Raw genomic sequence first — 23829 nt, forward strand, 5'->3', positions numbered from 1 at the left:
GGGTTTGGCACCCAATAATTCAGTATGCTTTTTGGCTGTGTACAGACAGCCTTCCCCGTGCACAGGAATGTGGCCCTTGAATTTGAGGTAACTGCCCTTCAGTGTTCTGGTCTTGAGTGCTCTTGTAATCATGACCCAGATCTTGACTTAACGTAGTCCTCTACCGTGGTCTCATGACCAGCCTAGTAGTTGTTTCTTTCAACAGCATGGTGGTTATTGAAAAGAACCAATCGAGAAACCTGGTTCTGAGGGTGGGCAAGAATTTTCTTTTCAGTTGGGAGGCAAAGTGTATGGGAGATACAGGCTGGCAGATAACAGGTTGGTAGGAAATCCAGTGGTCCTTAGTGGCTGCCTAGCCACTTGGAAACACTGTCACTGGGTTCCTGTTCTACTGTGGGTTGTATGATTGTCACTGGATTTTTAAACTTAGAAACTTAACCACAGTGAATTTTAATATTCATTGTCCAAGAGTCAATACTTCTACTAGTATTCAGACATATTATACCTAAAAGAAAAGACCTTGAATCTTTGTGTATTTAAATTTAGGAGCCAGGCAGTGGTGACACACGCCTTTAATCCTAACACTTGGGAGGCAGAGGCAGGTGGATTTCTGAGTTCGAGGCCAGCCTGGTCTACAGAGTGAGTTATACAGAGAAACCCTGTCTTGAAAAAAAAAAAAACCGAAAAGCTGAGCCCTAATCAAATTTAGGGACATTTTTTCTTTGTGTCTAAGTACCCAAGAGAACTGTGTGGTGATCAGGGTGGAGAATTCCAGTTGAAGATTTGCCCGGTTCTGGGTCTCCTCCTTGAGTTACAAGTACTTTAGACACATAAGTGATTTTGAAGATGTTTCATAAGAGAGCAAGACCAAGTCAGCTAAACTAGAACTGCTCTAAAAGTATAGAATTCCTGGCCAAGCTTTCCAAAATGGTACTCCAGGCAAAAGTCTTTCTCTGCTTCTATGAGCATATCTGTTAATGACTGAACAGAGTGACAGGATTGCTTTTTTATTGCAGAATTGTGCAGAGAGTGCAGCATGTATGTGGTGTCTCTTTAAGCATCATATACAGGACTCAGTTTTTGGCCTGAGATTCCCTTGGTCTCAGGGGGACATTGGCCACATCCTGTAACTCATGTCATTTGGACACAGTTGGGGAATACTGCCATGGGTTGATTTAAAATGGCCACAGAGTCTTTTCAATCTCTTCCTGTCTCTCAGGGAACATTCCTTATGTCCCTGACCCTTGAGCCTGGGCCCGTCTCATGACTTCATGGATACGATGTAATGCAAGTGTTGTATGAATTTCAGAGTCTCAGTCTTAATGGCATTGGTGATCTCTACTTCTGCCCTCTTGAAATGTAGCTGAGACCTCTATGTAAAACGAAGCTGGCCTAACCTCAGAATGAGGCATATCAACAAACAGAACACCAATGGATATAGGACTGTGGCTTCCATGGGCAGGCTAGCACAGTGGGCCCGCCTGATGGTAGAGGCCAAGCAAGTCCAGATAAGACCAGCAGCCAATCCAGAGAATCATGATAAATCATTGCTGTCTACAGCCACGAAGGCTTGAAGGTACCTTGGTGCACAGTTAATGGATACCCTAGCGTAAGCACTAATACCCACCAAGAGTTCTGAAACCAGACAGAAGGAAAAAATACATTTCAAAAATCTTATGTGATACTTTCTAGACTTCTCTGTTTTTAAACTAAATTTCTAGACAGGGGTTTTCCAGAAATCTAAGACTAGTGAATAGTTAACAAGAGCATAATATGTTTGGCATGTGCAAAAAAAAAAAGAAAAGAAAAGAAAAGAAAAAAAATGCTTAAACCCAGAATGAGTGACCCAGCGATGCTGAGCTCATACTGCCTGGGAAAGGCAGGGGGGACTTCCCAAGGACTGACAGCTACCTGTGAGGGTGACTAGTCTCATTTATGGCTTATTCCTACAGTTCAATAATCAGATTTCAGCGGACATCCGACCCACCCACTGTCCAACTGTAGGATATGAGACTTTCCTAATGTTCCCATCAAGAGCAGGCTTCATTGTTCTGACTCCTAACGAACACATTTGATTAGCAGATGTCTCCAGGAGGGCTGTTTCCAGTAAGTACCCAACGAAGTGGAGAGAGATAAGGGAGGGCATGGATGAGTAGGCAGGCCTAGCTAATGACAGTCTGGACCAGTGCTCTACTGTCCTGGGGCAGGACCTCTCCTGGTTTTCTTGGGGTCTGGGGCCAGGTAGAGCTGACTAACATGGAAGCCAGGCTGTAGCTGAGTCTCCTCTGCCAGAGGCCCCTACAGTTCTCTCCAGGCCCGGAAGAAGTCAAGCCAGAGGATCCTGGCAGTTGTCCTAAGACCTAGCGTGTCTAGAGTGAGTTGGGAAGAAGCAAGAAGGATCCAGGAATCATGGGAGTTGGAACTGGAAAAGACCCACTTGGTCTTGAATCTCCGTCTTCTGTCATGGCCAGACGATCCCTCCTGGGATCCCCCTGTAGCACTTTGTAAAATCTGCTTCCAAATGACTCAGGCTGGGAGTCCTCCAGCTGTCCCTGGGGAGGAAGAGCAGCCTTTTCTGAGAAGGAAATCTTTGCCTCCGGATTGGTTAGGTATTTTGTCTGTTGGCTCCAGCCCCATCACTCCTGGCTGGTCTCCCTCAGACCACCCTGAACAAGCCCTCTACCTCTTAGGTTCCCACACTTAAACCCCTGTCATGCTTCCGCCGAGCCGCAATTAAGCGAGGAGCGGGGGGCCTGCTTCCTGGCCTGGTGTTTTCTGGAGTAATGACTTGCCCCAGCTGCTGTAGCTTTCTGTTCCCTGGTCTAAACTACTGTCTGATTTTCATCTCCATTATACGTGTGGAGGCCGAGCTGTATAGACATATCACCAGTGTCATAAGGAGTGCCTATTCCACCAGGAAATGCATTTTTATTGAATATTTTTTTGGGGGGAGGGGGGAGGTTGTGAGTTTTTGATAGGTTGGATTGACCCGGTTTATGTGCCATTACTTAGAGTCAACAAGGGACAGCCGGTGGAATAGGACTCCTCAATAAGCTTAATAGTCATGACATTTTATGTCATACACACAGGTAGCATAGCCATTCAACACTGGTCCTAGAGTGCTTGGTGGGCCTTGATATAACTCAGTCTGTAGTCAGTGAAAAAACTATATCTGCTCGTCTCAGCCATGTTGGCGAGGTTTAGGAAGTAGAGTGTTGTGCTTTGTGCGTCTCTGGCTTTGTGTCACTGGTGAAGCAGGGATTCTTCCCATTGCAAAGCTGCGTAGAGTTTATAGGCCATGGGATTCAAGTTGGGTCACAGATTTAAATCTGTGTTTTTTTCTGAGCATGTTCTACAGAATGTTCCAGGTCACCGGGGCATGTTTAAGGGGTACATGCAAATGAATTTGGGGAAAGGAGGCCTCTTTGCAAGCCCCTGCTTTTAAATTGGTACGGCTCTGCTTTCATCTTTTTATGTTCAGAACAGGACTTGCTCGTCAGATTCTGTTTTATAAATAGTGTTCCGTGCTTAGAAAGGAAGTTAGCAAACCACAGGTTCAGAGGCCTGACTTCTAGTAAAAACAAACAGAGAAGAGAGACCTCTTCAGCCCGGCAGCTAACGATCGCATTTCTGAGATCCACATAGATCAATCCACAGACATTTGGGAGCGGCAACTGCAGAGAACTAAACAAATACATGTGCCTGTGTAACGGCTCTGTCGCTGGGAAACTCTCAGCCAGTGTAAACAGGACATGCAGACCGCCACCTTTAAGTGCCAGGAGAAAGGAGACGGCTGTTCTGGTCCTGTATGCAGGTGACTCTTGTGTTCTTATGCAAACACCAGTGGTGAGGTTTGCGAAAATCTTGTGATAGATAGCGCCATTTGCTGAGAGCTGCTCCGTGTGCTGGGCACCATGCCTAGGATGCTGTGTCTAGCTTCGGAAATGAAAGTTCCGTTACAGGTGGGGAGGTTGAATGATTTGCCCAAGGTCGTGCAGATAATAGAGCGATGGGGCTGAGGGGGTGTTTCTCTAGCTTGACTTTTTCCCCTCAGATGGTCTACTGTATTGCATCTGTTAGTTCTCGTTAAGAAGGACATTTCCATGAATTCTTTGATAATTTCACAATACATATACCATGTGTTTTGACACCTTCACCATCTTACCCTTCTCCCTAAATCCTCTTCAATCTACCCCCTCTTCCCCACCCACTCCCAAGTTCATATCCCCTTTTTTTTCTTAATAACTCACTAGGTCTGATATGACTACACATGTTCCTGTGTGGGGCCATCTACTGGAACAAGGTCAACCTAAGCGCCACACCCTTAGAGAAAACTGACTCTCCTTCTCAGATGCCCTCAACCAGGAGGTGGGGCTCGTGAGGCCGCCCTGCTCCATCTTGGAGTGTTGACTAGCTTGACCTTGCTCAGGTCTTGTGTAGCCAGCCAATGCTCTGGGGTCACGAACGCAGTGCTCCCTCAGTGCCCAGAAGGCACTGCAGGCCTCCCTAAGCTTCGGGTCTTAAAATTTCCCCCTCCCTTCTTCCTCAGTCCCTGAGCCTTGAGAGGGTAGGGTTAGGGTTAGAAACACTGCATTTGTGACCTAACACTGCATACACCTGTATTCATTGTATGTTAGTTTTTTAATTATTTACAAAGTTTTTCATACAATATATTTTTATCATAGTCTCGGTCCTCCCCAAACTCCTCCAAGGTCCTCTCCTGACTCCTTACTCACCCAACTTCATGTCTTTCTCTCTCAAAAAGTAAAAAGAAAAAAGAAAACCAACAAGAAAACAAAACTATAGAAAACACAAAGTAGTAACAAACAGCGACAAAACCTATGGAGTGTTTTGTGTTGGCCGACTACTTCTGAGCCTGAGGCCTACCTTAGAGCGGAGCTGGTACACACAGTGTTAGTCCATTGGAGAAAACTGATTTTCTCTCTCCCAGGAGGTATCAATTACAAATAGCTTCTTGGCTAAGGATAAACCTTGTGCCCACTTCTCCTTTCCTGTGTTGGGATGGTTTGTTTTGTTTTTGTTTCTGGTTTGTTTTGTTTTGAGACAGGGTTTCTCTGTATAGCCCTGGCTGTCCTGGAACTCACTCTGTAGACCAGAACTCAGGCCTCGAACTCAGAAATCTGCCTGCCTCTGCCTCCCAAGTGCTGGATTAAAGGCGTGCGCCACCACTGCCCAGTCCTGTGTTGGGATGTGCTCATTGTTTCTGAATTCATCGATGTAGCAGCCCTGCCATGGTTGGAAGACACTTTCCTTGGAGTTACTCACCACCTTTGGCCCTTATGGTATTTCTGGTTCTTCTGCATAGACCCTGAGCCTTGAGGGGAGAATTTGATCAAAGATATCCCACGTAGGATTGAGTGCTCCAAAGTCTCTCACATCCAGCTCTGGATCTCTTGTTAATTACCATCTACCGAAGGAAGCTCCTGCGATGATGAAGGCCGAGTTATCCACTTAGTGGTATGTTTGACCCCATGAGCAGAGAGAAGGACTTCTTGAAGATGATGAAGGCCGAGTTATCCACTTAGTGATATGTTTGACCCCATGAGCAGAGAGAAGGACTTCTTGAACTGGTAGCATCCTCAGTAAGACAAACAATTAGTAAATGGGATTTCATAAAGTTGAAAAGCTTTGTACAAAAAAGATAACATCATACTTGCAAAGCAGCCGATAACAAATCTTCCCCAAGTATACATCATCGGGACAGAGGGTTACTAGCTAGGACAGTTCTCAACCTGTGGGTCCTGACCCCTTAGGGGGACTCACATATCAGATATCCTGCATATCAGATATTTACACTGGAATTCATAACAGTAGCAAAATCATAGCTATGAAGTAGCAACGAAATAATTTTATGGTTGGGGTCACCACAACATGAACTATATTAAAGGGTTGCAGTATTAGGGAGGTTGAGAACCACTGATCTAGAATATATAAGGAATTTTAAAAACCTGGACATCAAGAAAACAACCCAGTGAGTTCTCAAAAGATGAAATGCAAATGACCGAGAAACACTTTATGAAAACGTTCAACAACCTTAGGCATCAGGGAAATGCAATTTAAAATACTTTGAAACATCACCTTACCCTAGTCAAAATGGCCAAGATTAACAAAGCAAAAGGCAGCATTGCTGGGGAGGATGCAGGAAAGGAGGGGACACTCATGCATTGCTGGAGGCATGGGAAGTCCTTCAGAAGTCTAAAGATCCTGCTACACCATTCCTGCACATACATCCAGAAGGACGACATCTTACTACAGATATATCTGCTCGTCCATGTTGATTACTGTTCTAACCTCTTCATTCTTAACGTGGACACACACACATACACCCTCTTTTATGATATTGATGAGCCCCTAAGAATATCAAGTCTGAAACAAGTACCCTTCCTGACACACCCCATACACGCAAAGATTACTCATACAGAGCTGAGATGTCCTTCTGCATGTACATGGAAGAGATAGAAGAGCGAACGAGGGGGGAAGGCAGCCACCTAGCATTGCAGTATAGACTAACAACCAGTGTGCAGCTCAGAGTGCATGCCTGTGTCTGACATTAGGGACCTCAGCCTCCTGGCACCTTCACTGACACCGTAGAAGTGAGGACTTTTGATGCCTCCACAGGAGATATTGTCAAGGTAGGTAGATGATCGTAACCTGAATATAGGTTTTAAGTTTTGAAACCCTACCCAGGTTTCCCCCACCTCTACCTCAGCTTCTCTGGTTTGTTCTCTCACACGGACCTTGGCAAACACTGATGCGTAAAGATGCATCTGTCTGTCTGCTCTTGGCCGACTTCAGGCCCTTCCGTTCTGCAGTTGTGTTTCCTTGGTCTGTTGCCTCTGCTGGAGCAAAATAGGTCTCTTAAGATGTGAATTGAGCAGGTGTCAGGTTTGTTTTTATAGGTGTGTTTGGAAGCGTTGGTGCTGTTTGAGAAACTTTCACAGAACACCCAGGTGGCTGCAGTGATCGGCCAGCACACAGCAGTAGTGTAGTGAGTTTCTCCTGGAAGGGAGAATGCCCTGGGGAAATGGGAGCTAATATGGGTGGTTGGGAAGTGCTGATTAGTAACCTACTCTTTGAGCCACAAGGACCTTATTTGCCAGGCAGAAATGTCACAAACGGGGCTCTGGTAGCTTGAAAGTGCTCTTGTTCCTTCCCAAGTGCCTGTTTGACTTCCTGCATTGAAAGATTTGTGTCTTTTCAATATGGAGTTTTACAGAGAAACCCATGCACAGGAACTCCCATTCTTGGTTCGGTAGTGGACAGTGGTGGTGTTGGTTAAGGAGTCATTGTGAAGGGTTCTAGGCAAGAGCTGCCTAAGGGCTTTAGTTGGATTCACAGAAGGGAAATAACACATGCATGTACACATGCACATGGATGTGCACACGTGGATGTGTGGGCACGTGTGTGTTCTCTCTGTCTGTCTGTCTGTCTTTGTCTCTGTCTCCTTCCCTCTCTCTCTCTCTCCCTCCCTCCATGCAGTCACAAACCCGGAGTGAGGAGAACATGTATGTTTATCCCACATCACCAGGACAAGCAGCTTGTCAGTTCTTCCTCCAAGAGTCTTGGAATTCCTAGCAGGGAACGTTTGACTCACTGTCCCTGAGAAACGAGAGTGAGTGGGAGCAAGCAGCCATACACAGAGAGGAAATGAGTCCTCTCTCCACTTGGGATTGCAATGCAGATGAATTCCATATTTTCGTTAGGGATTTTTTTTTTCTTCAAGAGGAAAGAGAGGCTAAGTGACTGACCTAGTTTCTGGAAAGCAGACTGACACACAGCTACAGCCTGTTGAGATGGTCAGTTAGTGGCTTTTTTGTTTTTAGTTCTGGTATGTGCATGCATGCAGAGCACATGCACATGTGTTTGTGAGAAAACAACCCAGAACTTACTGGGGTGCCTCTCTGTCTCTGGCTTGACTCTCCTGCTAAGGTGATGAAACCAGCTGACCGGCTTCTTCAGAACTGCTGTGGTCAGCAAAACTGTGGACTTCTATGTCTGTGTGGATCCCTCACTTGAGGTCTTAAGCAAATGTACCAAGCGTTTCTTCCACTAGCAATTGCAACAGATGTGTAGGGGGCTACATGTCCCTGTTAAAACAATTGCTGGCTTTGCATACTCTCCCCTGTTCCGTACTATGTCAGCCCAGGAATGGTAAGGCTGATGTTAGCCTGTTTAAAATAGACTGCTTGTGATGTTTCAAGATAAAGAATCTGAACTCTCTCCCCTCCCACCTACCATTCAGCCACACTTATGGCTCTACAAGGATATGGTGTATATGATAGGATCATACTGTCGTTGCCCTCATGAGTTTAGTGCCCATAGCTACCTGAGCAATGGAGGGCCAACAGCTTAGAACCCAAAATAAGAGAATCCACATCCTCTGGGAGGCTGAGCTGGTGAGTCAGGCCTGTTCATTCTGTCTAGGCACTAGAGAACAGTCAGCAATTGTTCATAGACCTCCTCAACATTCTTTCCTGGAAGCAGAGAAGAGCGAGCCTGCCTGCCTGCCTGCCTGCCTGCCTGCCTGCTTTCCTGCCTGCCTGCCTGCTTCTCTCACCTGGACCTCTAGGAGTAGATCTGCCTCCAACATTCTGAGCCTCTTCCATCCCCAGCTCCTTCCCAGGCTACCAGCCACCTTCAATTGTAATGTGACTGTGGTAGTATGTTTGACCTGGCCTTTTTGTGCTTAACACCATGACCACCTCTCACAGTAACCCTGACCCTGGCCAGTTGTATATACCTGAAGGTCACCAAACTAATTGAAAAATGCTTTTTTGATATTTCTGCCTGGGCCTTGCTGGAACTCGGGCATTCCAGCTCTGTGCCTGTACCCAGAGGGCTTTGCTCTTGAGTCGGAGGAGTTGGTTCTCTGGGCAGGGCTTGGGATAGATCTCTTCCACTGAATTCCATCCTCAAAGAGGGCACACACCCATGGAATTCTATAGATGCATGCTTCCCCTGTGCAGGCTGCACAGAGAGCTAGGGAGACTCTAAGGCACTGTTAACTGGGTGCTCATAGGTCTCATGGAAGTAGTAGGTGAGACCAGAGGACTTGATCATTGAGGGGTGTGTGCACTGCTATGAGATGAGGGCTAAGAGGCCTGCTCTGAAGTCCCCTGGACTGTGGAAAGGAGTTGTGGTATTAGATAAAGACCAGGTCCTCTTCGGAAAAGCAGTAATATTGACAGACATGGCTGTGAGCTAGATCTCAAAAGGCAGTTAGGGAATCAGACAGGGGAAATGGACCTGGAAGAGGTTCCCATATGATCTGAGCAAAGAAGGGGCCCAGCATCCTGGTGCTCTGCTGGGAAGCAGTAAGGTGGATCAGGTATGGTCAGGATGCACATAGAATAGCATGGCCAAGAGGAGCCACTTAGGGATCTCTGGACATCCCAGGAATCAATTCACAAATGCCCTTTGCTTGGTGCTAAGAGAGAAGGTCAGGACATCTGTAAGTAGCAGTGGATGGATCTGACCCAGTTCCTGAGAGCCACTGCCCAGTTCCCATTCAGAAACGTGAGCCTCCCACAGAGGTGGTAATGGGAGTCCTGTTAGAGATTGCAGCCTTCTCTCTTAACCCTGCCTCAGAGCCATTGCGGTGGAGCAGAGAAGAGTCATAAGCTTAATGACAGTAGTTATTTAAAACAATCTAAAAGTGGCAGAGTTATTTACTTTCTGCAACTTCAGGATTCTGGTATTACATGGTGGCCCCCCTCTTTTTCCAACACAGGAATATATTTTTAAAAGAAAGGTGCTTTTAAAAAAAAAAACCACACACACAGTAGTCTGGTTTTTTCCACATGCATGCTAAGCAGGCAGGAGGTATGAGGGACTGGGGACTGTGGCCATGGGTCCTGCTTTTCAAGTTTTCTTTTCTTTGTTGGGGGCAGGAGTGCTGTGATCAAAGCCAGGGGCCCCATGCATGGGAGGCAAGTGCTGCACTACTGAGCCATGCTCCCATCCAATGAGAGGTGTTTGATTTTGTTTTTAATGGGTTTTTAGCATAGTTACTTATGTGTTTATTTCCTATTTCTCCCTTCCCCGTGTCACTGAGTCCCCAGCTCTTCGGCAGCTTGGGACCTGTTTTAGTAACTTTATCAGGGACCAGGTCTTTCAAACCTCACTGCAAGAGTATATTAAGGGACTCCCCCTCCTTCCCAGAGCTTTGCCACTAAAGTGGCAAGAAGTCTCAGAGTGGACAGGCTACAGCAGAGTACCAAAGGCATGGCTTCTCAAATGGGACTTTCTTTGGAAATGAGAGGCCATGGGGGCTCCAGCAAAAGTCAGGAGTAAAGGGGAAACTTGAGGCACTGCTCACTGAGCCCTGGCCTAGTGGATGTGTTCTGGTTTGGTAATCAAGGAATACTTGGGAAATGCTAGCTGCCCCCCAACCCCCACCCCACACACACACACCAGGCATTCTTCCTTGAGGTCCCCGCCTGTCCCACCCAGAGACCCTGCTGCTTGCTCATTTTCAAGGCAGGTCCTGGGAACAGGCATACATGGGGCTGAGGTGAAGCTGGGATGCAGGGATGGCTGAGAGGCAAGACTGCACACTCAGGGTGATTTATTATTTATTTAATTAAGGGACAGGCTCCCAGCTTCCTCTAAGTGGGAGGCAGAGAGTCTTCTGTTCCTTTGTTCTTCCTGCCAATATTGGTGCTGTTTTCCTTCATGGAGACCTCAGGCTCTGCCCAGACGCTTCCATAACTCTGTTTGCCACTGCTAGAGGTCAGCATTGTTCCTTTCTTTACCAGGGCTGCAGGAACATCACAGACAGTGGGAATTTTCATGTTGCCAAGGGCTAAGGATATAGTAGAGTAAAAGGGTGGCGTCTGCCTGGCAGGCCTGCCGTGCATCATGGGAGTCAGCCCTTGAGAACCCCTTTAATAAGGCCAGTGTCCAACCCATGGAGGAAGACCTTGTTTGGGGCGTAGCTTACTTTTTAAATGCTGTGATTAGAGACCATGACCAAGGTAACTTACAAAAGAAACCATTTAAATGAGAGTTTGCTTACAGTTTCAGAGGGTGAGTTCATGACCATTATGGCAGGAGAATGGCGGCAGGCAGGCAGGCATGGCACTTGGAGCAGTAGCCAAGAGCTTACACATTGGGACAACCATGAAGGTGGGGTTGGGGGCATGAGCCAGTGTGCTAACCTCAAAGTGACAGTAGTGAATGAATGCTTAAAGAGATGCCACAGATAAAATCTCTCCCAGAGATCTCCCGGCTCAGAGACGCCTGACATGACATGTCTCTGAGCAGCTCCTGCTGCTGACCACCAGGCCCTCTGCAGTTTGAGAAGGACAGCTGAGGCCAGAGCTGTCACTTGTTGAAATCGGTTACTGATATTTTGGAACCGAGAGGAGGAACTTGCCCGGAGACTGTCAAGTTTGGAAAGACACATCATGTTTCTTCTGTCTGTTTTGCAGTGTCAGCAGATAAAATTCTGCAGCCTCAGGATCACCAGTTAGATCCTTTTTAAGGAAACAAACAAGACAGTGACCCAGTTCAGTCCCTCTTCATTTATAGTACTATACCAGAGATGACTGGGAGCTTTGCATGCCATGGCTTAGTTAATGTAAAAACATGCCTCTTAGCACGCAGGCAGTGGTCATTGATGTGGATCATGTTTGCCCTGTTGCTTAGCATTTGCTGGTGTAAAATGAATGCAAAGTGGGGGGGGTCTGGTTTCCCTTAAGGAAAGAAAGTGGGGGGCGGGTTTCATCTGTGCCTTTTGAAGACCACCTGTCTTAATTAGCTTGGAGCCACTCAGCTCTTCTGGAGAGTCACACACTCTACGTAACATCCTAGGAGATCATTCACTGCTGAGCTGTGTGGTCCCAACGGAGTGCAGAGTGCCCTGTGAGATCAGAGAGAGTGCACTGTAAGATCAGAGAAAGGAGAGGTTTGTGTGGGCGGACACAGAATGAAAAGTACTTACGAACTTTGAAGAGAGACAGAAGAAAACTTTAAAAAAAAAAATAACAGTTGACGTGTTTGGCAGATTCTTACAGAAGCTTGGTGGGTGGGGTGGGGTGGGGTGGGGTGGGGGAGTGTGGAGAAGAACACGAAGCACGGGTGTCACAGCTGTGTGGTTTTATGACTTACTCCAGCCTCCATTTCAGGTGCTGATGTGGACAGCCTGGCCAAAGCCCACCCCAGGCTAAAGTACCTTCTTATCTGACCCAGGTGTTGAGCATATGGCAGGTCTTCTCCAGAGGGGTTGAGGGTGGTAGTCAGAGGAGATAGAAAAGTGGGTCAGATAATGAATATATTCCAAGTGCCCACTGTGTTAATGAGCACCACCTCTCTGAGGCATTCTGAACACTCGCCCTTAACTTCTATTTCCACCCATAGTCAGTGAAGAAATAGGTTAACTGCTTTGGGGGCATCTCTCTTTTTGTTGTTGTTACTATAAAAATGTGCCCTAGGACTGGTGATGTAGCTCAGTGGTCAGGTACTTCAGGGCTCTGGATTCAATCCCTAGCATTGGGAAGAAAGAAAGAGAAAAGAAGGAAGGAAGGGAGAAAGAAAGAAAGGAAGAAAGAAAGAGAGAAAGAAAGAAAATAAGATAGATAAATCAAATTAACAAATACGGTTTCTAGTCTGCATAACAGATAAAAATATTTCCATAGCTCTGAAGACTGGCAAGTTCATGCTAGGTGGTAGCATGGATACCTGCCTGTAGCTACTTCTTGCTTCCAAGATGGGACCTTGCTCTTGTATCCTTGCTTGGTGGAAGGTAGAGGTGAAGAGAACCCCTTGCCACCTGAAGCCCTTTACTTTTTTTCCATTATCTTTTCTTTAATTTGTTCACCTTACACCCTAATCACAGCCCCCTCCCCCATCCTCCCAGAGGCCCTCCCCCATCCCCTCTTCCCCTTTTCCTCTGAGAAGGGGAGGCCCCCCTCCTGGATATTACCCCACCCTGGCACATCAAATCATGCAGGACTAGGTGAATCCTCTCCCACCGAGGCCAGACAAGTCAGCTCAGTTAGGGGAATGGGAGCCACTGGCAGGCAACAGATTCAGCGTCAGCCCCACCCCCACCCCCACTCCAATTGTTGGGGGCTCATGAAGATCAAGCTACACATCTGCTATGTACGTGGGGAGGGCCTTGGTAGGTCCAGCCCATGCTCACTTTTTGGTTGGTTGATTCAGTCTCTGGGAGCCCCCAAAGGGTCCAGGTTAGTTGACTCAGTTGGTATTCTTGTGGAGTTCCTATCCCCTTCAGGTCTACCTGGAGCTGTTTTCTACAAGAGGACTAATCCACATCTGACAGCAGAGCCCTGTGTGGTCACCGCCCCCCACCCTCCAGTTCTGTTTTTCTCTCTATTGGTGGAACACTTCACAGATCTGCCTGTCACCCCTGTGTAGGGGCTGTGCTAATTTTCTCTCTATTGTGACAGCCTTAGTACCTGTGCTGCTGAGGCAAGCACCAGCCCTGCTTCTTGCTTCGGTTGCCTTGGGGATTGTTGCAGGGTAAATCAGGAGGGGATGCTGCCATTCAAACCATGGGAGGGGCTGAGTGTCAGAAATACAAACCTGATGCAGGTTGGGGGTGGGTGGCTCCTGCTCTGAAGGATTATGCTTGCTGAGGTGTGCTTGGGAAGACCCTAAGTCTCAGGTTACATGGAGGGTGGATGGCTGCTCTACAAGCCATCCTCTTCCCAGATGTGTCCCCTCAAGCAGGGGTGACCTCTGCCAGGGCAGGTTTGGCTGCTGAGAGAGGAGGTGCTGGCATCTCAGTGAGCAACTGTAGTCTCCTGTGAGGCAGCCATACAGGGCTAGGCAGACAAGATGGGTGGCAGCTGGGATAAACTGGAAAGCCTGTGCCCTGTCCACAAAGAGTAGCCACTACTCAGCTCCCCAACGTCACGTGCAAATGTGGGTTTGGTATTGCAAGTAGAAGGCTGTTTTCCAGCCTGAAATCTGAATTTTCATATTGCCTTCTGGTTTTGAACGTTTACTACCAATTTAAGCTGTTAGTGGGTCAGTGGTGTAGGAGCCTCTGATTTAGAAGTTCTGGAGAAGTCGGAGTGGAAACTGGTCTGTCAAGGTTAGATAGCTCCAAGCCAGTAGCCCAGGATAGCAGGTGCATTGTTGCTTTGTAGAACCACATCCTTGACAGCAGCCCACTTGTGTGTGTGTGTGTGTGTGTGTGTGTGTGTGTGTACTATGGAATTGCATTTATATGCATGCAGAGGTCAGAGGATTATAACCCCAGTTAGTCATGCTTAGGTGCTATCTACGTTGAGTTTTTTGAGGTAGGTTCTCTTTGGCTAGGTGCTCACAGGTAAGGTTAGGTGGGTTAGCCAGGATGGGTTCTAGGGATCAAGCCTGGTCCTCACGCTTACACAGTGAGTACTTTATAGACTCTGCTTAGGTCTCTGGTCCATCAGCCCACATCTTGGTGTGCAAATGAATTGCCTTGGGAGTGTGAAAATGTGGACGCTGAGTCAGGAGTTTGGGGTGTATTGGGTGTCTACTCTACAGGATTCTTAGAGCAGCTTGGAGGCTCAGCGAGGGAAGTACTGTGATTGATCAGTGCCCTCTACTGTGAGGAAAGAAATCCCCTTAACATGCAGAGTTCAAGAATGCAAGGTGAGGACTCTTTAAACTTTACACCCACAGTGTTCACACCCCTTCCACATTTAAAAAAAACAAAAACAAAAAACAAAAAACAACAACAACAACAACAACAACAACAACAAAAAGCACAGACAAAAAGTCTCTCTGTCGTCTGGGAAATTGGGTCTATACTGCTCAGCCTTCAACTTGGGTGGGATCAAGGGACGTTCACTGATTAGCTGTCGCTTTTTCAGCTGGTTTGTGGGGGTAAGGATATGTGTTGCAAATGTTGGTGCTCTGTTACTTGTGCGTGGCCTTGGCGTCCCTTCAGCATGGGGTCTGTGACGGAGGAAAGGGTGGGTGCTAAGAAAATGCTTTGGGCAGAAATCATCTTGTTTCCATTCTCTAAGAGCCCTGTTCCTGATCCCTTGCTTGCACTCAGAAGCCCTTGGGGTTGTGTGCCAGGAAACAATGCGATCTTTCTAATTGGGCAAGTAGGAGGAGAAGGACTCTGTGAGCCAGCATGGGTTGGCAATTGATGCCTAAAAATAGGTCGTTTTCCTTATGAATAAACATTTTGGGTGGAGCTTTAAAAAATACTTCCCCATTTTAAACCCTCCTGTACCAACATGGCCTTGAAAGTTAAGGAAGGAGGCTGAGTGGGCCAGGCAAAGCCGGGTGGGTGTAATGGCAGTCAAATATGAGATTACCGTGTGACCGGGCTCTTTGGAGAAAGCTACATGGCCTCCAAGGGAAGGTGACCTCAAGTCTGGCCAAGGTCTGTGTGTAGGACATGAGTAGGACAAGGGCAATGTGGTCCAGTGACTGTGAAGCGCGGATCCTGATTCAGTGGTTCTGGGCTAGGGTCTGGTCCAAGGTGATGACCATGGGAGCGCATCTGTGAGGTAGTGGGGTTATATCTGTGAGTTAGTCCTCTCTGCTTCTATAAAACATCTTGAGGATGTTTTCACTGTGTAGCAGTAACGACACTTTTATAATGTCGAGTGTTGTGTGTTATATTATACTAGAGGCAAAAATGCTTATAGTTGGACAGAATCTGAACATTGTAAATATAATGACCAACTAAAGAAAACACAGACCTGAGCTAACTGAAGTTCTTGTAACATTATGGAGTAGACATTACCAAAATTCTAAAAGCAAAGATTTAGCTCAGACCAGACATTAAAACAATGAGATTAAGATTTCCTTTGGTCGTTTTTTAAAGCTTTCTTGGGGTTATAGATAGTTTACTACTTGGGGAATTGAGAAAGCATCCCCCTGGAAGCCAGAGTTCATGTTGGGTTCTAAGATCCCTTGGTTGACAGAGAAGCTGAATTTTGTGCTGTTTAAATGTTTGTAAGTTACTCTGGGGCAAGGGATAAAGCACCTCTGAAAGATGCTGCTCTGCCAGTGGTGGTGCAGTGGGAGGATGTGGGGGGGAGGGTATTTTTTACTCTTCCAGTGAAGGACTAGGTGTGAATGGTAATGGTAACAGCTGGTTACAGTGTCCTGGCAAAGTGCCACTGCATCAGGGCCCCTCCCCCCTCGCCCAGTGTGTTCTCCCCACCCCCACCCCACCCCACATGCAGTTTTTGATTCTTTCCTTCCTCCATGTGGTCAGCTCTGGTCTCCAGGCTGTTTTCAAAGCCTGAAAGGGTTTCTGATGGACTGGAGTTTGGGTGGACGCCCTGACTGGATGATCTCATAGGGGAAGCCCAGCCAGCTACATTTTCACAGATCTGTAACATCCTGGAAGGACTCTTGCACCTCTGGGGACAAATGCTTAAGTCCCTCTGAGGGTATGAGTAGTCAGTCAGCCTGATGTTATGACTCTGACACCAGAAGATTCCACCTGTGATTCTAATTATACCAGAGATATTTATCATGCTATGTCAGAATCGGATGCTAACTGTCTTGTGCACATGTAGTATCAGGAGTGTGGAGGAACTTGCAGACAACCTGCCCCTGAAGGGTGGGCTCCTGTAGTAATGAATGTAGCCTTACGATCAATACAATGGTAACAATATGTCTAGTTGGTTCTCAAGAGATCCAGAGGCAACTAAAGCCTCTGGCTTAGCACAGGAGCAAAACTACAGCCTCCAGAACTTGAAAGGGAGGTCTGGGGCCTGGGAGGTGTCAGCAGAGTAGGGAGGCCATGGGTTCGAAGCCAGTGAGCAGAGCTGGGGGAGAGGTGAGAGCTGGAGTCGCTATCTCGAGCTTGCCATTCAGTCTGTTGCCTCTCCTCAGCCTTGGCTGTGCTGGTTTTGTGTGGCTGTGGTTGGGGAAGGGCCAACCCCAGGATCATTCTTTACCCCTTCCCTTTCATTTGACCACCAGGGACAGTGCCCTGCTTCCTCTGGGACACACTGTGAAGGAGAGACAGGATAGAGGGAGTGGGATGGGAAGAGAGGTTCAAGTGGGGTTTCCCAGAGTCAGCCATGTCTTTTTCTCTGACAGTGGTGTGGGGTGCGAGTAGGTAAAAGGGCGAGGCTCAACTGCTCGTGCTGAATATGACAGTATCGTGTAGGCCTGCCTCCATGGCATCTTGGCAGGCCGCCATTCCCTACTGTGTCTCCAGTGTCTGAACCCTGTGCTGTATGTCCTTGGAGTTCAAATGAAGCCTCACTTTCTTTTGTGAGATCCAAAACAATAGAAATGGAATGGTAACTGTTCTGGGACATGACAGGGTGGGCTGCTCTCCACCCCCCCCCGGGGGGGGTCTGATAGTCTCACAGACCCGATGAGCTTGCAGTGAGATGCCTCGGGAGATTGTGACTTGAGTGGGGACTGTGATTTTGACAGTGTTTGTCCTTTGGCCTTACTCTACCCTTGTCCCTCTTGCCCTGGTGTGGCAGGAACAGAGTTTTCCCAGCTCTGCCTTGTGGATAGTGGAAGTACTTCATGGTACTGTTTACTGCTCATGAAGTCTCCCACAGCCTGGGCAGAGCAGGCCCTAGGCCTCGGATGGCCACCTGGAGGCTAACACTTAGACTGTGGCTTGCCCTAAACATCTGAATCCATTTTAGTGACGTGGGATACGGGGAAGACAGGACCCCATCTAGAGTTCTGCCTTTTCATTCCTAGTTTGTCTTGAATGGAAAGGATGCTCAGGAAAAGAGAACATGAGCATCTCCAAGAGGTGGGGTGAGTCAGAGCCATGGCGGGGTGAGGTTCCAGAGCATGGAATCATAGAGTCATGGCCGTTAGAGCCATCACGCCCCAACAACGCCCTTTCTGATGGATGGCCTCATCGTCTGTGGAGGAAATCCCTGAGCAATTTGACCAGCACCTCCAGCCAGTCTCTGGGTTTCTAGTATGTCCTTCCCTCCCTCCCTCCATATATGGCTATTCTCAGGGATGCTTCTGGCTTCCATTTGTAGCCAGGGAGTTCCTGCTAAGCCCAGGCCTGAAGAAACTAGCCCCTACAACCTTTGACCTGGCAGCTCTTGGTGACTGTGACAGATCTCAGCGTGCTTTGAGTCGGGCATCTGTCTCCATTTTAGGCTTGTGTGCCTGCTTCTCTCTACCATAGTTCTTTTTTTTTTTCTTTTAAAGTCTATACAAGTCTTTATTTTGACTCTTAAGAGATTATATATTCATTCCAACAGGTTCCCAGGGCTGGGGACTCAGTAAGTTACACACACACTCCTGCGTCACAGCCTTACTGTGAAGACTGTGACGCAGGTGATCAATGGTAACTTTCCCATAGTAAGACCCCCACAGGACACCTTGGGGCATAGACCGATAGGTGGGAGAGAGATGGGGGCATGGGGGGCACACCTGCAGTAGAACCTTCCCTCCAGATTACTAAATCAGGAAAAGTAGGAGGTTCTTGGGGGCTGGACAACAGGTGGGGTTTCCTGGATGCCAGGTCAAGGACTAGTTGCTCAGCACGGTATCATGAGGGCAGCGATGAGGGTCTGGGCATGTGGCTGGTGCCCATGGCTCCAGATTCCATAAGATGATTTGCTACTTGGCTCATTGCTAGTGTGGCCAGTTGGAGGTTTGGAGGAATTAGCTTTGATCCAAGGGTTACTCAAGGACTTCTGTTAGAGTTAGCCTTTGGCTTGAGTTGTGTTTTAACAGTCTTTGAAATGAAGTCCCTGGCTCTCTCCATCACGAAATCAGGGGATATGAATTCAACCCGTCATATCCTTCTGTAGGTCTCCCGGTAAGTGTGTGCCTCTAAAGGAGGCATCCCCACTAGGAACTCATAGCTGAGAACACCTAGGCTGCAGAGGTCCACCTTCTCGTCATGCATCTGGCCTTCAGTCATCTCTGGGGGTCAGGTAGTCCAGGGTGCCACAGTGTGGTTCTCCTGGCAGATGGAACATGTGCTGTCCATCCGAAGTCTGCCATCTTCAACTCTCCATTTGAGCCAAGCAGCAAGTTCTCTGGCTTAATGTCTCTGTGGATCACTCTCTTTGAATGACGGTGAGACAGAGCATTTGCCAACTCAGTGATGTAAGTAGCTATTCTCTGATGTCCAACGTAGAGAGTTCTTGAAGTTCTCTATAGACTGTTCCAAGGGGCACATATTCTAGAATCAGATAAACTCGGGTGGCATCATGGAAATACCCATACAACCTGAGGATGTTGGGGTACTGCAGGGGCTACTGGATCTCCGCTTCTCTTCAAAGCTGGTGGTCCACACCGGCTTTGTCCAGCTGTATTTTAAACAGCACCTTCAGAGCCAGGATGAAGTTGCTTTGCTTCTCCCTCACCAAATAGACATTTCCAAACTTCCCTTTTCCTAGTGGGCAGCCAATGCCAAAGTCATCCAAAGTCTTCCAAAGCCATGTGTGTGTGTGTGTGTGTGTCTGTCTGTCTGTCTGTCTTCAGTCTCCTGTATGGATGCCTGGTCCTTTTCAGAATTATTTTCCGAGTAATCAGTCTGCTCACTCTTCTGGGGGTTACAGAGCAGGGACACAGGTCTAAGAACACTGGCAGCTGGCAACTACTTTAGGACTGGCTTCTGACCTGCTACAAGTTTGTGGGCTCGTGAAGGGACACCCTGGGAGTTGGAAGAACACAGGACCCGCTGGGCCTGGCCACTGCTAGCTGATCCTAGGTTCTGAGAAGGAATCTGCTCAGTTGCCAACACGTGTTTTGGACTGAAGGGAACCGTGGTTTTCTTTACATCTGTCCATGTCACAGGCAGGAACCTGATTCCGACCAACCGAAGCCTCCAAGCGATCCCAGTAGCTCAGCCTCTACCGCAGTTCTTTGCCATGATTGGGTTGACCACAGTTCGCAGCTTGTCATTCTTAGAATGATCCCCACTCTCCTGATTCCCAGAAGGCCATGGAGGCTCCCAGGTAGAGCGTTTCTTGACCCATCTCCGCTGGCCAGGGGACAGATAGCTACATGGATTCAGTCTCTTTCGTTTGGTCTTTCTTTTAAAGCTGTGCTTTAAAATCAGAGGTCTGGGGCAAAGTGATGGGCCTAGGGCCTTAAGTTTCCAAAGGGCTGCTTGGACTCTGGAAGTGAAAAGAAACATTTTCAGGTGTTGGTAAGGGCTCTGCAGAGTCCTTTCCCTCTTTTCAGAGCAGATCCTGCAGATTAGGGTTTGGGCCCATGGTTTATTATTTAACCTGCATAAGAGAGAGAATGGCAGGCAATGCTTGCTTTCACTCTGCTGAAGAAGGGGCTCTGCCCTTAATTCCAGAGGCACTTGTTCAAGCATTCCCATTGTCCCGGTCACAGAGGGCCCCCTCTCCTCCTGCGTACAGATGTCAGGGACTCCAAGTTTGCTCATGTTTTCCCTTACTCCCTTCCCTCTCCCCATCCCCCCAGAGTCAGCAGCACAGAGCTGTGCTGATTGTTGCTTAAGATTTTATGTCATGTGTAAATGTCACCGGTGTTCTCAGGAAGTGCACAGGCAGCACTTGGTACCCGTGGTTTGAGTTACTCTGGTAAGGAATGGAACAAAAGCTTCACAGAGAAGAGTAGTGTGCACTCCCAAGATCCTACTCTAGAGCCGTTCCCCCAGTACAGGAAAGTATCAGGAACAGGAAAGATGTCTCCTAGAGAGGTGGGCCTTAATGCACCGAGGAGGCGGAGGGCTTCAGTCCTGGCTTCAGCTCATAGGTACAGCTGTGAGTGGGCTTGAAGAAGATACAGGATGCAAGCCCCTATGATCAGCTGGCACACCATCTAGTCTGCACCAGGATGGATGGCTGGTACCTTGACATAAAGTGATGTGCCCACCTGTCTGTCTGTAGCAGGCATTAGTGGTCCTTGTCACCGGCCAGGGGACATTTCTAATCACTGGCCTGCCTTGAGTTTTGTCCCTGTCACTGATGGGTTTGGTTCTTAGCGGCGCGTCCACAGATACTAGATACAGGCAGCTCTGTGTTTTGGAGGTTTAATTAGGAGAAGGAGGGGGAGTGAGGACCGCGGCGCGTGAAGGGAGGGAGAGGAGAGAGGGAGAGAGAGAGCGAAGATGGAGGAATTGTCTTATATATATGGGTTGTGACGTAGTGGCCTCGCAGGTAAAGGTGGGAGGTGATCTCTATGGATTCTGGGAATATGGTGGCCGTTGTCCTGGTGACAGCTCTGTGGACCCACCCACATATCTGCTGTGGGCAGATTCTGAATGCTAACAGTCACTGTTTGGGAAGGAGATGAGATGCACTTGGCGGTAACACATTGACTTGGTTTCCATTAGTAAAATTGGAAGAGAAGCATTAAAGACAGCCCTAGCTCTAGAATAGCCCATTTAACTTAAGTGGTGATTTTTATCATTGTGTTTTGCTTTTTGATAATTGTATATCCATTAAGAGCTGTCTTTATCAATTATTAACTAAAACCCAGGTGCAGTGCTTTAAGAAATTTAAGGTTGTATTGTTTTTAGTTAACCAGAAACCCTGATGTATCCGGACCAAGACCTTAGTTCTGTAATGTCACCAAGGTCCCAGGGTCCTTGTGTCTCTAAAATACCCACCATAGCTAGCACGGGGGTTTTTATTTTCTGAGTTTGAGATAAGCAATGGGGCCATTATAGTCTTTGGAGAAAAAAGGCCAGTGTCAGCATTGATTCATGTTCTAATTGAGATTTCCCAGAGGCCCTTTCTCAACTCTTCCATTGAAATTCCATGGACTGCCCACCTGCAGAGGAACTCCAGAGAGATCAGCTGCACCTATTACCACTTCTCCATAAAACCAAAGCCAAGACAAAGTAAGATCTCAAATTCAAAGGGCACCAGAAATCCCCAGTATTTGTTGTCTTCAGGCAACATAGCAGTGCCATGTTGGAGACTGAGATAAAAGCAAACATTGAGAGTGAGAATCCCTGTCTTGATTTAAAATGTTGACATTGTTTGTTCATTGTTGAGATTTAAATTTTATTTTTTAGGACTAATGCGTTTTGAGATGTTTTTCATGATTTTTTTTGTACCCCCTGACATTTGTACCTCCATTGAGTTGATTCACTTAGCAGTCTTAGCCAGAGGTTCTTGTAGCAAAGAAGGGGAGAATAATCAGATGAGAATCCACGAGTCTGTGCCAAGAAGTGTCACCTTGAGTCACCAAGTCCTTACTCATAGCTGGTTGTAAAATGGGTGACTGTAAGGCTAAGAGAACACCATTGGCAGGCTGGCAACTTTAGGACATTATTTTTAAGAACCAGTCAGACACAATCATGGCCCTCCCAGAGTAGACTCATTCTTACACGGCCCCCGTCAAAAGCTATGAGGAATACTTCCCAAGGTTCCAAGTGAATGCCTGAAGGCTCAGATAGTACCAAAACCTACATGGAACTCTGTGTGTCCTTCTGTGTACAGACATATGATGTATTTACTTTATAGATCAGTTACAGGGAAAGGTTAATAATAATGAATAATCAAATAGAACAGTTAGAGGGACATTGTAATGAAAATCACATGAGTGTACATTCGGTCTCTTTTTCTCTCAATATTACATTGTATACATATCAGGCACCATATGTGGCGTATATATGCCAAACAAAGGAAGACCCACTTCCTGGTGGGGAGTGAGTAGGGTGGTACACCATTTGTTCTTGCCTCTTGGAATGGCACTCAGATGAAAGCTTGGGACTTATTTCTGGAACTTTCCATTTAAGACTTTCAGACCATGATTGACCACAGTTAACTGGAAGCAAACTCCAGGCTAAGGAAACGACTGTGTTTGCCCATGGGATTCTAGGCAGATGCAGAACTGTTGGCAACTGTAGAGTTTGTGTGATCTAAGCCCTGTGGTCAGTTTGAGGTTCATGCTGGAAAAGTAACAATAAAGTCTGTCTGACCCAGGAGCTTCAGGGTCAGAAGCCATGGAGTATGAAACTTGTAGGGGAGACCCTGACTCAGAACACCTGCTTAGTTGCTGTAAAACTGAGGGCAGATCATCTTCTTACATCAGAAGGCCGTGTTAGCAAATGAATAAACATGAAAATGGAGTAGGCAGGGAGGTATCCGTCTACCTCCCTGTGCCACACACACACACACACACACACACACACACACACACACACACACACACACACACACGGACTCCTTGGAATGGACAGTCATGGGTAGCCTTGACTTCCTGGGACCCTTCTTAGAAGTTATACCCATTTACTGAATGTGTTCAAGAACCAAAATAGCTACCAAAAGACACCAAAAATAGCCTCCAATAAGATTATTAGAGACTGGGTGTGGGGTTTTTTTCATAACATTTTTTTTGTTGTTTTTTTGGTTTTTCAAGACATGGTTTATCTATATAGCCCTGGCTGTCCTGGAACTCACTCTGTAGACCAAGCTGGCCTTGAACTCAGAAATCTGCCTGCCTCTGCCTCCGAAGTGCTGGGATTAAAGGCATGAGCCACCACTGCCCGGCTTTTCATAACTTTTAATTCATAGAAGCATACATTTTACAGTTCTAAAACGTGTCTAAATTATTGCTAAAATTGTTTCTAGTTCTGGCAGCCTTGTCCTCAGTGGTGTTTAGTTTTATGTTGGATTGCCCTTGATGAACAATGTATTCAAAATAGCATGTGTGGTGGCTATTGTGACTTACGCTGTTCTAGGGAAAGTGACTCTCACTTGAATCAGTTGTACGTGTTTTCTTTTCTTCACTAGTAAATTTTGTGGGTTCTATTTGTTTGTTTATTTTTATTTTTGAAACTTTTTTTTGGGGGGGGAGGAAATCACTGTGTGGTCCCAGTTGGCCTGAAAGTCACTGAAACTTGCCTGCCTCTGCCCCTGCCTCTGCCCCTGCCTCTGCCCCTGCCTC

At 47.2% G+C, this 23829-nt stretch overlaps 1 protein-coding gene, 1 long non-coding RNA gene, 1 other non-coding gene and 1 pseudogene across 3 annotated transcripts in view; 1 reads left to right on the plus strand and 3 right to left on the minus strand.

Moving 5' to 3' along the window:
* The window catches only part of Lhfpl2 (LHFPL tetraspan subfamily member 2), a 159855-nt gene that overhangs the window by 89721 nt on the left and 46305 nt on the right, over positions 1-23829 (plus strand). The window lies entirely within an intron of this gene.
* On the minus strand, positions 10579-13420 carry LOC116083668. The gene is made up of 3 exons (XR_004115847.1): positions 13166-13420; positions 11770-11884; positions 10579-10780 (listed from the first exon to the last, which is right to left on the minus strand). It is a non-coding gene; the product is annotated as an uncharacterized LOC116083668 (long non-coding RNA).
* LOC116083970 lies at positions 13357-13463 on the minus strand. The gene has a single exon (XR_004115954.1). It is a non-coding gene; the product is annotated as a U6 spliceosomal RNA (small nuclear RNA).
* LOC116083299 lies at positions 18376-19828 on the minus strand (annotated as a pseudogene).

Source organism: Mastomys coucha, unplaced genomic scaffold (genome assembly GCF_008632895.1).
Source record: "Mastomys coucha isolate ucsf_1 unplaced genomic scaffold, UCSF_Mcou_1 pScaffold8, whole genome shotgun sequence".
NCBI classification, from domain to species: Eukaryota; Metazoa; Chordata; class Mammalia; order Rodentia; family Muridae; genus Mastomys; species Mastomys coucha.